The sequence below is a fragment of the Ceratotherium simum genome, chromosome 13 (assembly GCF_057802395.1).
Source record: "Ceratotherium simum simum isolate JZ-2026a chromosome 13, ASM5780239v1, whole genome shotgun sequence".
Classification (NCBI taxonomy): Eukaryota; Metazoa; Chordata; class Mammalia; order Perissodactyla; family Rhinocerotidae; genus Ceratotherium; species Ceratotherium simum.
Genome location: NC_141912.1, coordinates 54,725,489 through 54,737,653, shown reverse-complemented (window position 1 = coordinate 54,737,653; position 12,165 = coordinate 54,725,489).

The window sequence follows — 12,165 nt, the reverse complement described above, 5'->3', positions numbered from 1 at the left end:
AAAGATGTTATTTGTAATAATAGAAGCCAAAAATTCACATAAGCAAATATCAATGATCAATCTGTAGCAGGTATGCCGAAAACGAATGCTCAGGTGTGAGCTCAACTCTTTACCCTTTAGCTTTGTGGCACTTGTCGGGGGAAGAGCGAGAATCCCCCTCTGCCCTTTCCCTTAAGGTTCTTATGGCTGGCCAAATAATCAACAAGACAGGTTAGCAGGAGAAAATAATACCAAGTTTAATAACATGTATACATGGGAGAAAGTAGGGACGCTGCGTTTCTCAACACAATAGCAGAAATTCTCATCTTAAATACCATGTTCAGCCAACGACACAGGAGGACGTTGGCGGTGGGGGGTGTCAGTTACAGGAGATTACCACTAAAGAACAGTAAACAAGAGTAAGGTTATTATGCAGATTTAAGACCTCACCTTCCACATTGATAAGCCTCTAGAAATGAGGCCATCCCCCCCTCTTCCCAAAACAGAGAGGGAGATACCTTTACAAATGGAGATTTCCCTTATAAATATACATGATTGTCTGGCAACTCCTCGCACGGCCATCCAGAGAATGTGGCCAGAGAGACAGAGGATAAGATGGGCTTGTTGGTGCCTTTTCTATTGTAACCTCTATCCTACATTATCTTTACAGCCATCCTGATAGAAGATCTGTTCCAGGAAGGAGCCACCATGTCAAATTCTTTAGGCAGTTAGTGGGGGAGGTCAAATGTCCCTCAGAGAAAACAATCAAGGTAAAGAAATATATTTCAGGGTGGCCAAATCTTGATCTCCCACACACTCTTCCCTCAGACTGACTCTAATGCTAGGTATTAGGGGTCTTGGTGTCAACGTATACGTTGAATATTGTAAAAAAATGTATTTTCTTTCTATTTTAGATCAAAATACAAATATAATGTTACTTTATTCCTGCACTTCGGTGGATGCGGATGGTTTTGTGCATCTTTTCAGGTTCATGCATCTCACTTTGGAAACCACTGTTCAAGACCAATCAGATTAAAACTAGGGCACTCAATCCTCTGATTCTGGGCTGGTGCAGACTGAGATGTTTTAAAGGAATCAATCTCCATGTCCTCAAATTCCACTTGTACTGTTGTAAAAACGACTGTGCCTGGAGAACACATCTTGCTGTTACTCCTTTCCAACTACCCCTTTCACAATTGCCCTTAAGCCATATTGTAAAAGAAAAACATCCCTCTCACCCGTCCTGAATCTTAATATGACAGATTGCTTTTAAGGGTAAAAACCTTCCTCCATGCACCAAATTAAGGGACATTTGCACATGGGGATTAGGAATTGAATATATAAATATTCTTATGATTGAATAATAAAACTTTTTATAATTCAGGCAGCTTATTTTCTTGCAATAAAATTAAAAAGGTCTTAAATGAGTTGTAACCTGGTACATTATTAAAAACATTTTTGTGTATATTACTCTGCAACTTTAGTATAAACCTTGAGAAAGTACAAAAAAATTAACTGAAGTTGTTGTAGCTGGACTTCTTTTATCCCTATCTGTATATTTAGAGATAACTAAAGTGATTACATAAAATTTACATCCTCAAATATGAAAACTAGTTATATACTTTATTTTGAATCCTGTTTCATTCTAGAAATATAAAAGTATACATCAATGTATACATTAACTAACTTCAGAATCACACTAATTTTATTAAGCCATTTCCAATAAAATTTTATATTTATGTTTAATAATTATATATTAACATATATGTTTGGTATACAATTACACATTAATAAAAATCTGAATAACTGAATCCAGAAGAAAACATCTGCAGTTAGAGAGTTATAACCATAGAAAATAGTATTATTTAGATTTTAAATTATATATGTACTTTAATTTTAGATGTTACGCTAGGGTGTTCCATATTTATTATAATTAGATAATACCATATTTGGATAATATTTTGGGGGGCAATTAGGATGGAAGTATGATTTCAAGGATAAAGAAAATGGATGATGTAAAATTTCTGATTGTCTTTTCGTGTATTTTTAAAATGCATGATGGTGAGTACTAAATAGCTATGATATTTATGTTCAATTAGTTATATTTAAACAAATGATTTAAGAATTTAATTTTAAAATGTCAGTATTTGCAAACACCAACCTCTTTTGCAACTATTTTAAGCTATTAATGCAAAATCAAAAGTGTCAATTTAAAAATAAGCAAGGACTGTTTTCAAACATTTTTATAGGTTATGTGCACAAAATGTTGAAGACAGAACAATCAAGTAAATAATCTATGCATGGTATAAGTCAATCAATGTTTAATAGCAATGGTAGCAGGGTCGGGGTTTAGAAGTACGTCTGTTTTTAGGGAGCTTACAGCAAGTAGAGACCTAACTTATTGAAACGAAATAAATCTGAAAAAGGCTATCTTAATATTTAACATCCACGTTTCTTTCAGTTCAAAGGGAATTAGAAGTTATTCATCTGGCCTTCATTTCTACTCAATCCTACAAAACCCAACACTTTCCTAGAAAAAAGGAGTTAAGTGTTGTTACCAGTGCTCCTTAGGGAAAATGCTTATAGGTCTCCACTAATCAAAACCCTGGCAGCTAGCTTTTTTTCATTATCCTTTCATAGTTTCTCTAGAATGTCTAAGCTTTTCTTTTATAAACCAATTGACAAAGTTTTATACTGTCATATACTTAAATATTTTTTCATATCTCTTTTCATATTCTTTAACTAGTCTGAGAAATATGAATAATACTGAACAAATTATTTCATCTCTTCACTCATCCATCCCCAAATAATCTGGGAAATGTAACTCTCAAATCTGATTCCATCTGTATTCCATATGGCTCCTCAAATCAGACATTTTTATAATGTGGCGTTCTTTCCCTGACAACAGTTGCTTGGTACCAAAGAGGAACCCAAGGTGGGCTACTCACACAGTAACCTCCAGTGATTGGTCTAAAGATGAGCTTTACTTAAGTTTAACCAATCAGAGCTCTTCTCTGCCTTTGCGTCCCAGAGAGTTGAGCCATTCTCTCTTCAGTGAGTGAATCTGTAAGAGGTTTCCCTCCAGACCTGTTGGTAGCCATGTTTCCCTCCATGAGGACCAGAGCAGCTGAAGCCTTTAGTCTTCAGAGAGAATCAGAAAAGTGAAGCTGTGAAGCAATGAAGATGAAAGGAACTAAGTTATGATACATGCTACAACATAGATGAACCTTGAAAACATTATGCTAAGTGAAAGAAGCCAGATGTGAAAAGTCACATATTATATGATTCTGTTTTATGAAACATCCAGGATAGGCAAATCCATGGAGCGACAGTAGATTAGTGGGTGACTAGCCCTTGAAGGAAGGAGAATGGCAAGTGATGGCTAAGAGGTATGGGGTTTCTTTTTGGGGTGATGGAAATGTTCTGGAATTACATAATGGAGATGGTTGCACAACCTTGTGAATTATACACTTTAAAAGAATGAATTTTATGGCATATAAATTATATCTCAAGAAAACTGTTATTTAAAAAAATGAATGAAGTAAAGATTTTGGAGCAGGAGGGAAAAAGAAAGAAAAAGAGAGGTTTGATGACAAACAAGCACCACAAATTGTTCACAAAATAGAGTTGGTTTTCTTTCATTTCAAATGAAAGAGTCTAACTCATATTATCTTTATTACTCTGATTTTGCATATGAGGAAACTGAGCTCAGGAAATCTAATAAACTTGTCTAAAATAAATGGGAACATATTTCACTCCATAGCTTTATTTGAATTTACTTCTATTGACCTCTTTACAAATTTAAATCTATTATAAATACACTTTTTTTTTCACATTTACTATTCACTGATAATTTTACTGCTCCTCCCATTTCCCAATGTAGACTATTTTGTTCCTGGGGAGAGTTTTTCCTTCTTGCATTTTTTTTTTTGCTCTTGCATTAATCAGTAATCCTCCATTTATGTTCTTCACAAAAAGTACATTTTCTTGGAACCGCTTCTTAAAGTACAGATCCGAAGCAAGACTAAGTAGCAGAAACTCACTGTGGCTAGTTTAAGTAGGAATTAATATAAAGATACTATGATATGCCTCATGGAACCAGAAGGAGAAATGTAGCCATTCTATCAAGGTACAGGACCGAGGTCTTAGGAAGCTATTAGCTTTCCTGTGTGCACATCTCTTGGGAGACTGTTTCTTTCTCCTTTTGCTCTGTGGACCAACTATCCCTGCTCTCCAGGCCACAAAGAACACAAATCTCATTCCAATTCCAAAGATTATATATTTCTTACCTTAAGCCATGGTTTCTAACCTTGGTGCTATCAACATTTTGGACCTGATCTGTTTTTTTTTAATTGAGATATAATTGACGTATAACATTACATTATTTTCAGGTGTACAACACAATGACTTGATATTTGTATATATTGTGAAATGATCACCATAATATATCTTGTTAACATCCATCACCACACATAGTTACAATTTTTTTCTTGTGATGAAGACTTTTAAGATTTAGTCTGTTAGCAACTTTCAAATATATAATACAGTATTATTAACTATGATTAACGTGCTATACATTTCATCCCCAGGACTTGTGTATTTGATAATTGGAAGTTTGTACCTTTTGACCCCCTTCACCCATTTCTCCAATTCCCCCCCCACCCCCCCACCTCTGGCAACCACCAATCTGTTCTCTATATCTATGAGCTCAGTTTTTTGCTTTTGTTTTTTTAGGTTCCACATATCTGTGAGATCATACAGTACTTGTCTTTCTCTGTCTGACTAATTTCACTTAGTGTAATGCCCTCAAGGTACTTCCATGTTGTCTCAAATGGCAGGATTTCCTTCTTTTTATGACTTTATGACTGAATAATATTCCTTTTTATGTATGTGTGTATGTGTATATATATATATGTATACATTTTCTTTATCCATTCATCCATCGATGGACACAGGTTGCTTCCATGTCTTGGCTATTGTAAATAATGCTGCAATAAACAGGGCCGATGCAGATATCTTTTTGAGTTAGTATTTTCATTTCCTTTGGATAAATACTCAGAAGTGGAATTGCTGAATCATATGGTAATTCTATTTTTAATCTTTTGAGGAGCGTCCCTACTGTTTTCCATAGTGGCTGCACCAATTTACATTCCCACAGACAGTACACAAGTGTTCCTTTTTCTTCACATCCTCACCAACACTTATTATTTCTTGGCCTTTTGATAATAGCCATTCTAACAGGTGTGAAGTGACATTTCATGGTTTTGATTTGCATTTCCCCGATGATTAGTGATGTTGAGCATCTTTTCGTGTACCTGTTGGACGTCTGTATGTCTTCTTTGAGAAAGTGTCTATTCAGAATTGGTCTCTGCCCATTTATTAATTGGATTGTTTGTTTTTTTGCTATTGAGTTATATGAGTTCTTTATGTATTTTGTATATTAACCCCCATCAGATACATGATTTGCAAATATTTTCTCCCATTCCATAGATTGCCTTTTCATTTTGTTTATGGTTTGCTGTGAAGAAGCTTTTTAGTTTGATGTTGTCCCACTTGTTCATTTTTGCTTTTGTTGCCTTTGCTTTTTGTGTCAAGTCCAAAAAAATCAACTCCAAAACCAATGTCAACAATCTTATTGTCTATGTTTTCTTCAAAAAGTTTTATGGTTTCAGGGCCGGCCCCGTGGCTTAGTGGTTGAGTGCTCGCACTCCGATGCTGGCGGCCCGGGTTCGGATCCCAGGCGCGCACCAACGCACCGCTTCTCTGGCCATGCTGAGGCCGCGTCCCACATACAGCAACTAGAGGGATGTGCAGCTATGACATACAACTATCTACTGGGGCTTTGGGGGGAAAAATAAATAAATAAATAAAAATTAAAAAAAAAGTTTTATGGTTTCAGAAAACTTTTTTTAATAAAAGGGAACATTTAGAACCATTTTAAAGTCTGGTTGTAGGATATTGGTTACATAATTGTGGTTCATCAATAATTCTGAGTCTCAGAAGAATATGAAACCCTGTAAATTCAATTAAAAATAAAAAAGAAAACAGGTAATAAGAGAGTAGATAGACTTAAAAAGGTTTACTATCTGGAAGGTGGAAACCAAAATATTAACTGTGGCTATCTTTGGGTAGTGGAATTACATGTGAGATTTTCTTTGTATTTTTCTAGTTGTTTTTACAAGTCATGTATTGAATTTTAATCAGAATAAAGTTATTAACTTGGAAAGCTAAATTAAAATAATATTCATTTAATGAACTCTGTAGTTAAATGCTATTAATTTCTTTGGGAACTTATTGCTTAGGTTTAAAAAATATGTCAGTCCTGAGGTAGTTTCAAGTGAGGTGTGACCTCTGGATGGTCATTTCTCAAGTGAACAAGAAGGGGGCTAACCTCTAGTGAACAACTGGAATAAAAACAATAGATTTCCTGAAATACTGCAAATTTATTTAGTCTGTGTCTCTGTGATACCCGAGAAAAGTCAGTTCTGTCAAATCAGACAATCCAGGAGCCAAACTCAATAAAATGTAAAAATCAGCCCCACGAGGTTTTCGACAGTTGTGAAATCTAACCTGAAATTTCCTTTATCGCCTCGTGTTTGACAATAGCCTAAGGAGATAGGAAAAAGAAAACAATTTGGCTGGATTATATATTTCTTTTTCAACACAAAAAGAGTCTGTTAAGTGATGTTTTTTCTTAAATGTTAGAATAGGCCTCATTGTACCTATTTTTCTTCCTTATTCATTAACTTTAAAGAGAAGGTTCTAGCTTTTACCTGCTATCAATACTCCTTAGGGGAAAAGATGCAAAATATGCTTAGGAAAAACCCAAAATATGTATAAAATAAAATCAGATCTTCTTACTATAGGCTTGAAGGCCCAGTGGAAATTAGTGCTTGCCAAGTTCCCCGAGTTCCTGTGCTCTGGTTATGCTGGCTGTCTCTCTGTTCCTTGAACACACCAAGCTCATTCCCACCCGGGACCCTTGCACCTGCTGCTCATTCTGCCTACACAGTTTTTAATCCGGGTTTTCCCATAATTGATTCTTTTTCGTCATTAAGGCTTACACCAAGAGACACCAATTTCAGGGATGTCTTTGTTGACCTGAGACCTTATCCAGAGCAGGCTGCCCACCCACCCCAGTCGCTCTCAGTCATCATATTACTGGGTTTTATTGTTGTCCTAGCATCAGTCACTACTTGGAATTAACTGATTTATTCATTCACTGCTTGTCTCTCCTCAGTAGAATTTATATTCCATCTGAGCCTGCAGAGTTCATTCATCTTGTTCTCAGTTGTATCCCCAATGCCTAGAATTGTGCCTAGCAATTAATAGACTATAAATGATATTTATTGAATGAATGAATGAATAATCTTCTCTGAACAAATCACATTTAAAGGTATCAATAATAAATATAAAATTTCACAAGGGGTATTGTGTGAATGTAGATTATCTTTCCTAAAAATCATATTAATAATAACATTGATGCATAAGAAGGGAAAGAAGAAAAACAAATTGAACAATAAAAATTAACTTCATGAGTTAACACATTTTAAAAGATATTTTCCCAATTAAATTTTTTTCCGTGACAATTTTCTTCTTGTTTAAACTTTTGGCATTTTCTCTGAGTACTATTCTCTCCTTGGACAAATTATTGAAAATCTATTTTAAAATACTGTGTGTGTGTGTGTGTGCATGTGCGTGCGTGCGCTGTTTTTAGCCTTCGTTTTCTGATAATACAACTGCTGGATTTGGACAGATGGGAGATTTCCTCTTTGCATTTCGGCCACATTCGGCCCTGATTTGTTATTGTTTGAAATTCTGAGAATGTTTTACACACGTTTACAAAAGAGAAACATTTGGCCTCTGATAAACGAATGACAAGCATGATATAAACGCTTGGGGAAGATCCTTGAGGATCTGTGCAGGAGACCTGCACATCTGTCTCCAGCTGTGCAGCTAGTCAGAACCCAAATGACTAATCCCAGTTTGGCCAAAGTCAGTAATTATTTTACTGTTGATCTGAAGATCAAAGGTTATTCCCAGGAAGTAAGGATAGGGCAATGGACTTTGTTATCTAAAACAGTGGAGATTTATGCAAGCTATCATTTGGTTCACGGCATGCCCATTAACCTGGTGCTAATGCATATGGATGACAGCAGAAATGTAAACAGCCTTGATGTAATATTAATTATAATTGGCTAAAAGTAAATTAATCTACTGGTTTTGAATCATCTTTGCCCTTTTGCCTGGCCTCACATCCTGACCCCAAATGTTAGGAAAATCTCCAGCAACTACGTCACACTTTTAAAAGAAAGTGTGTAACTCTATGAATCCTTGGTACTATTCAAAACTTTCTGTGAACTCTCTCCTTATTAAAATCATTTTATGTTGAAAACCCTTACTTAAATAACTTCCACAGGTGAGGACAGTCTAATTCTACCTGTAAATTCATGAGAAATCTTTAAAATGTAAGTGTTCAATAATATTTTTTCATCAAGGAGCTATTTCTTGCAGCCAGTTTATGAGATGTACCTATATTTTCATTGTTTTCTAATATCAAGCCAGACCATCATGAAAGGGAATGCTTAAGTAAAAAATAATGAAGTAGTTTTCAAGGACCTGCTCCATCTGGGGCACATTTATAAACATATACATATACTATGTTATGCATATTTTAAACATACACATATACCATTAAAAATTATTTTAACCTTATCATATGTCATATACAAGAGGAAAATCATTTATGGTTAAGAACAAAATAGTTTAAATTTTAAGAGTGTATACTTTATATGTGTATAGCAAACTACTCAACTTTGATGGGAATGTTGGAGCCTATGTAAACATTGAAAAGGACATAAGGATTTGGGCACATACCATACCTAATAGGGACTTTTTTTCACTTTAATAAATTGCATTAATGCATTCATATTTTAGTTTGTCATCCTTGAGAAAACAGACAATTTATTTAAAAATTCCTTTTACACAGTAGTGAATATACTCATAAGTGTGAATTTAAAACATCTATATTTAACCATCTTAGAAATAGTGCCAATAGTATTTATTTCTCATAAAATCTCTTATTGTAGTAAATTCTTCTTTGAAATAAAACACTCCCACAGTCAGCACTAATCTTGGTGTCTATAATATGTTCAATGTAACAACATGTAGAGTGGGTATCTCACCATTGTAAGTGGCTAGATTTGTTATCTACTTAATATTATTAGAATTACAAAACTAATCTAAAACTCTTCTCTCTATTAGTAATTTATCAATCTTTCTAACTTTATTTAAACTAAAAAGTCATTTATTGATGAAATAGGTAGGGAGGAAAGAAAGATGGCCACGTGGTTAATTCTCTCTCTGAGTTTACCATTTTAGCCATAACATTTGCTCCAAGAAAGGCTGAGATGTTACAAGGATTTCTAGCTACTTTCAGGCATTTTTGGCTTTTGTTTGGCAAAATGCTATCAGGTAAATGGACAGTTAAATATTTATTTTTCAAGAATTAATGACATTTAGATATATATGGTATTTATTTTTCTTGGAGTTTTTTTTTTTTTTTAAGTTGAAGATGCTGAAAATCATTTAAATGCTTGTTAATATTATGGGCTTTCAATTGTTGTGAAAGCTTGCGTGGTCCCATGAGTTCCTTCTCATTTTGCTTATGAGCAGTAAAATTATTAAAGATCCCAGATTTACAATCAGTGGTTTAAATTTTAATGGATAGCATTTATTTAAAAATTAGCATGCAGTCATGGAAACACCTTCTTTGACTGAATAGTCACAAATATATCTAGGTGGCCAGTCTCTCCTCACCATTCCTGTTCGTGTGACTTGTTACAGAGAATCTGAAATGTACTGGTCCTTTTCCAGACGGAGAAGCTTAGTAGTAGAACTCAACTGAATGTAGCGTATATTCTGCAATCCAGAATTTGGTTCATAAACCTGCCTTTTGAATCCGAAAAAACCATGTTAGTCTCAAAAATACTTGAATTTGATTTTAAGATTTTAGTTGATTATATTTAAGAGTAAATGTCTTGTCTACAGCTGCTCTTCATTTGTTGGATTTCTCACTCCGTGTTCTCACCATAGCTTATGTTTCACCTCAAGAGATGTGTTAGCATCTCAGACATATTATTGTAAATGTTATCGAGAAGGTGCTCTTTGACAGTAAGTATACGGGACTATTCTCTTTTCCATAACTCTTTAACTCTCCAGGTAAAGGGGAGTTGAGGAGACATAGAGAGAGGTGATGGAGCTCACGGGGCTCAGTTATATTTTCCTCGGTATTTTGTGGATCATCACCACATGCCTGAGGAAACCAGCCACTAATCATGGGTGCATAGGTCCACACTTTTTCCAAAATGCCTATAATTGACTTCTTGAATCATGGAGCGAATCTGTATTACTCGGCCTATGAAGTAATCTGTCTATTCATGTTCAGGCCTTATATGTATTTGATATGGTTTACCAGGTACACTTTCTGGCTGCATTGAGAATATCATCTCCTCCCTCACTCCTTCTCTCACCCAAGAAAGAAATTGCAGGTGGTGAACCACGCTCATAAAAATGCAGCCCACTCTCATTGCCACCCTCCCCACTCATGTTTCACTACCATATCTGGTACGTTTCCCTGAAATTCTGCATCTAGCTAATGTGCGACATTGCTTACTTCAAAGGATTTGTAGCTGAGGTCTCAAATACAGATCTAGTTTGGATCTGCCTATCAGTCTGTTAATGATGGCTAATTGCTATTGTGTGTTAGACACCATGTAGACTTTTAATTATTTCCTACTACTCAAGGTGGGTATTATTGTCCTTAGATAAGTAAATTGAGACCCCTAAATGATAAGTAAAGGACGAGAAAAGAATCTACATCTGCTATGATTCCAAATAAGTCCTTTATAAACTATACAATATGGTCCCTAGCAAAGTCAAAATGATGATTTTAGTACTTATTTCTGTAGTTATACTGGATTAGAAAATCTAGCCTGTTCTTCAGTGAATCTTTAGTTATTCGTTTGTTTGTTTTGATGTAATTACTACTTTAAGATTGAGAACATTCCATGAAGGATACAAGTTCCATGGGTGGCTATATTTTTCCTCAAGTCATTACAATATAAAATTTATTTATATAAGCTTACACATGAATTTCATCTTCTTGGGAGGGACATTCTTCTTTTTTGAATAAAAATTTTGTTTTTATTTTTGTAGCCCTCATAGTGTCACTCATAGAAATTTGCGTATAACGGCACTCAATAAATTCAACAAATGTTTATACAACAAATAACAATTCCAGTTGACTTTACAAATAGGTCAAGTAGTTAGAAAACCATTTGAATTTTTCAAAAAATATTTCTAATTGTTTACATAGAGCAAGTATATATGAACAGAAGATTCTCTCTATTATTTGTTCTATAAGTCACAATTTTAAATCACTCTTCCTAGGACTTTTTTCTGTGAGGATTTCTTTGATTTTATCAAGTCCAATGAAATATGGAATCTTTTGTGAAAGTGTGGAAGTGTATTGCTTGAGAAAAGGTTTTGTGGGGGTAATGACAACAGGGAACAATTGATTTAGGTAGAAGCAAAGCTACATGAGAAAAAAATAATGCTTACCATGGAACTCATTGCCTAGTGTAACAATTTATTGAGTAGTATGAGGTGACATCCTAAAGACGTAAGGACATCTTATCTCCCCTCCTCCCACCACACACATACACACCTACAACCACAAATCTCCTTACCCAAACCATATACTGTAGTCCCCCTTTATCTGCAGGGGATACCTTCCAAACCCTCAGTGGGTGCCTGAAACCACAGATAGTACCGAACCTATATACACTGTTTTTTCCTATACATACATACCTATAATAAAGTTTAATTTATCAACTAGACACAGGAAGAGATTAACAATAATGACTAACAGTAAAATAGAACAATTATAACAATATATTGTGATAAAAGTTACTATAGATCTTAGCAACCTCAGCATACAAGTTTTTTTCTTTCCTTGTTATGTCAAGAGCTTTCACCTTTTCACTTAAAGGAAGCACTTTACAGTTTCTCTTTGGCGTATCTGAATTGCCAGTATGACTACTCTTGCACTTTGGGGCCATAATTAAGTACAACAAGGGTTACGTGACACAAGCACTGCAATACCATGATAGTCCATCTGATAAC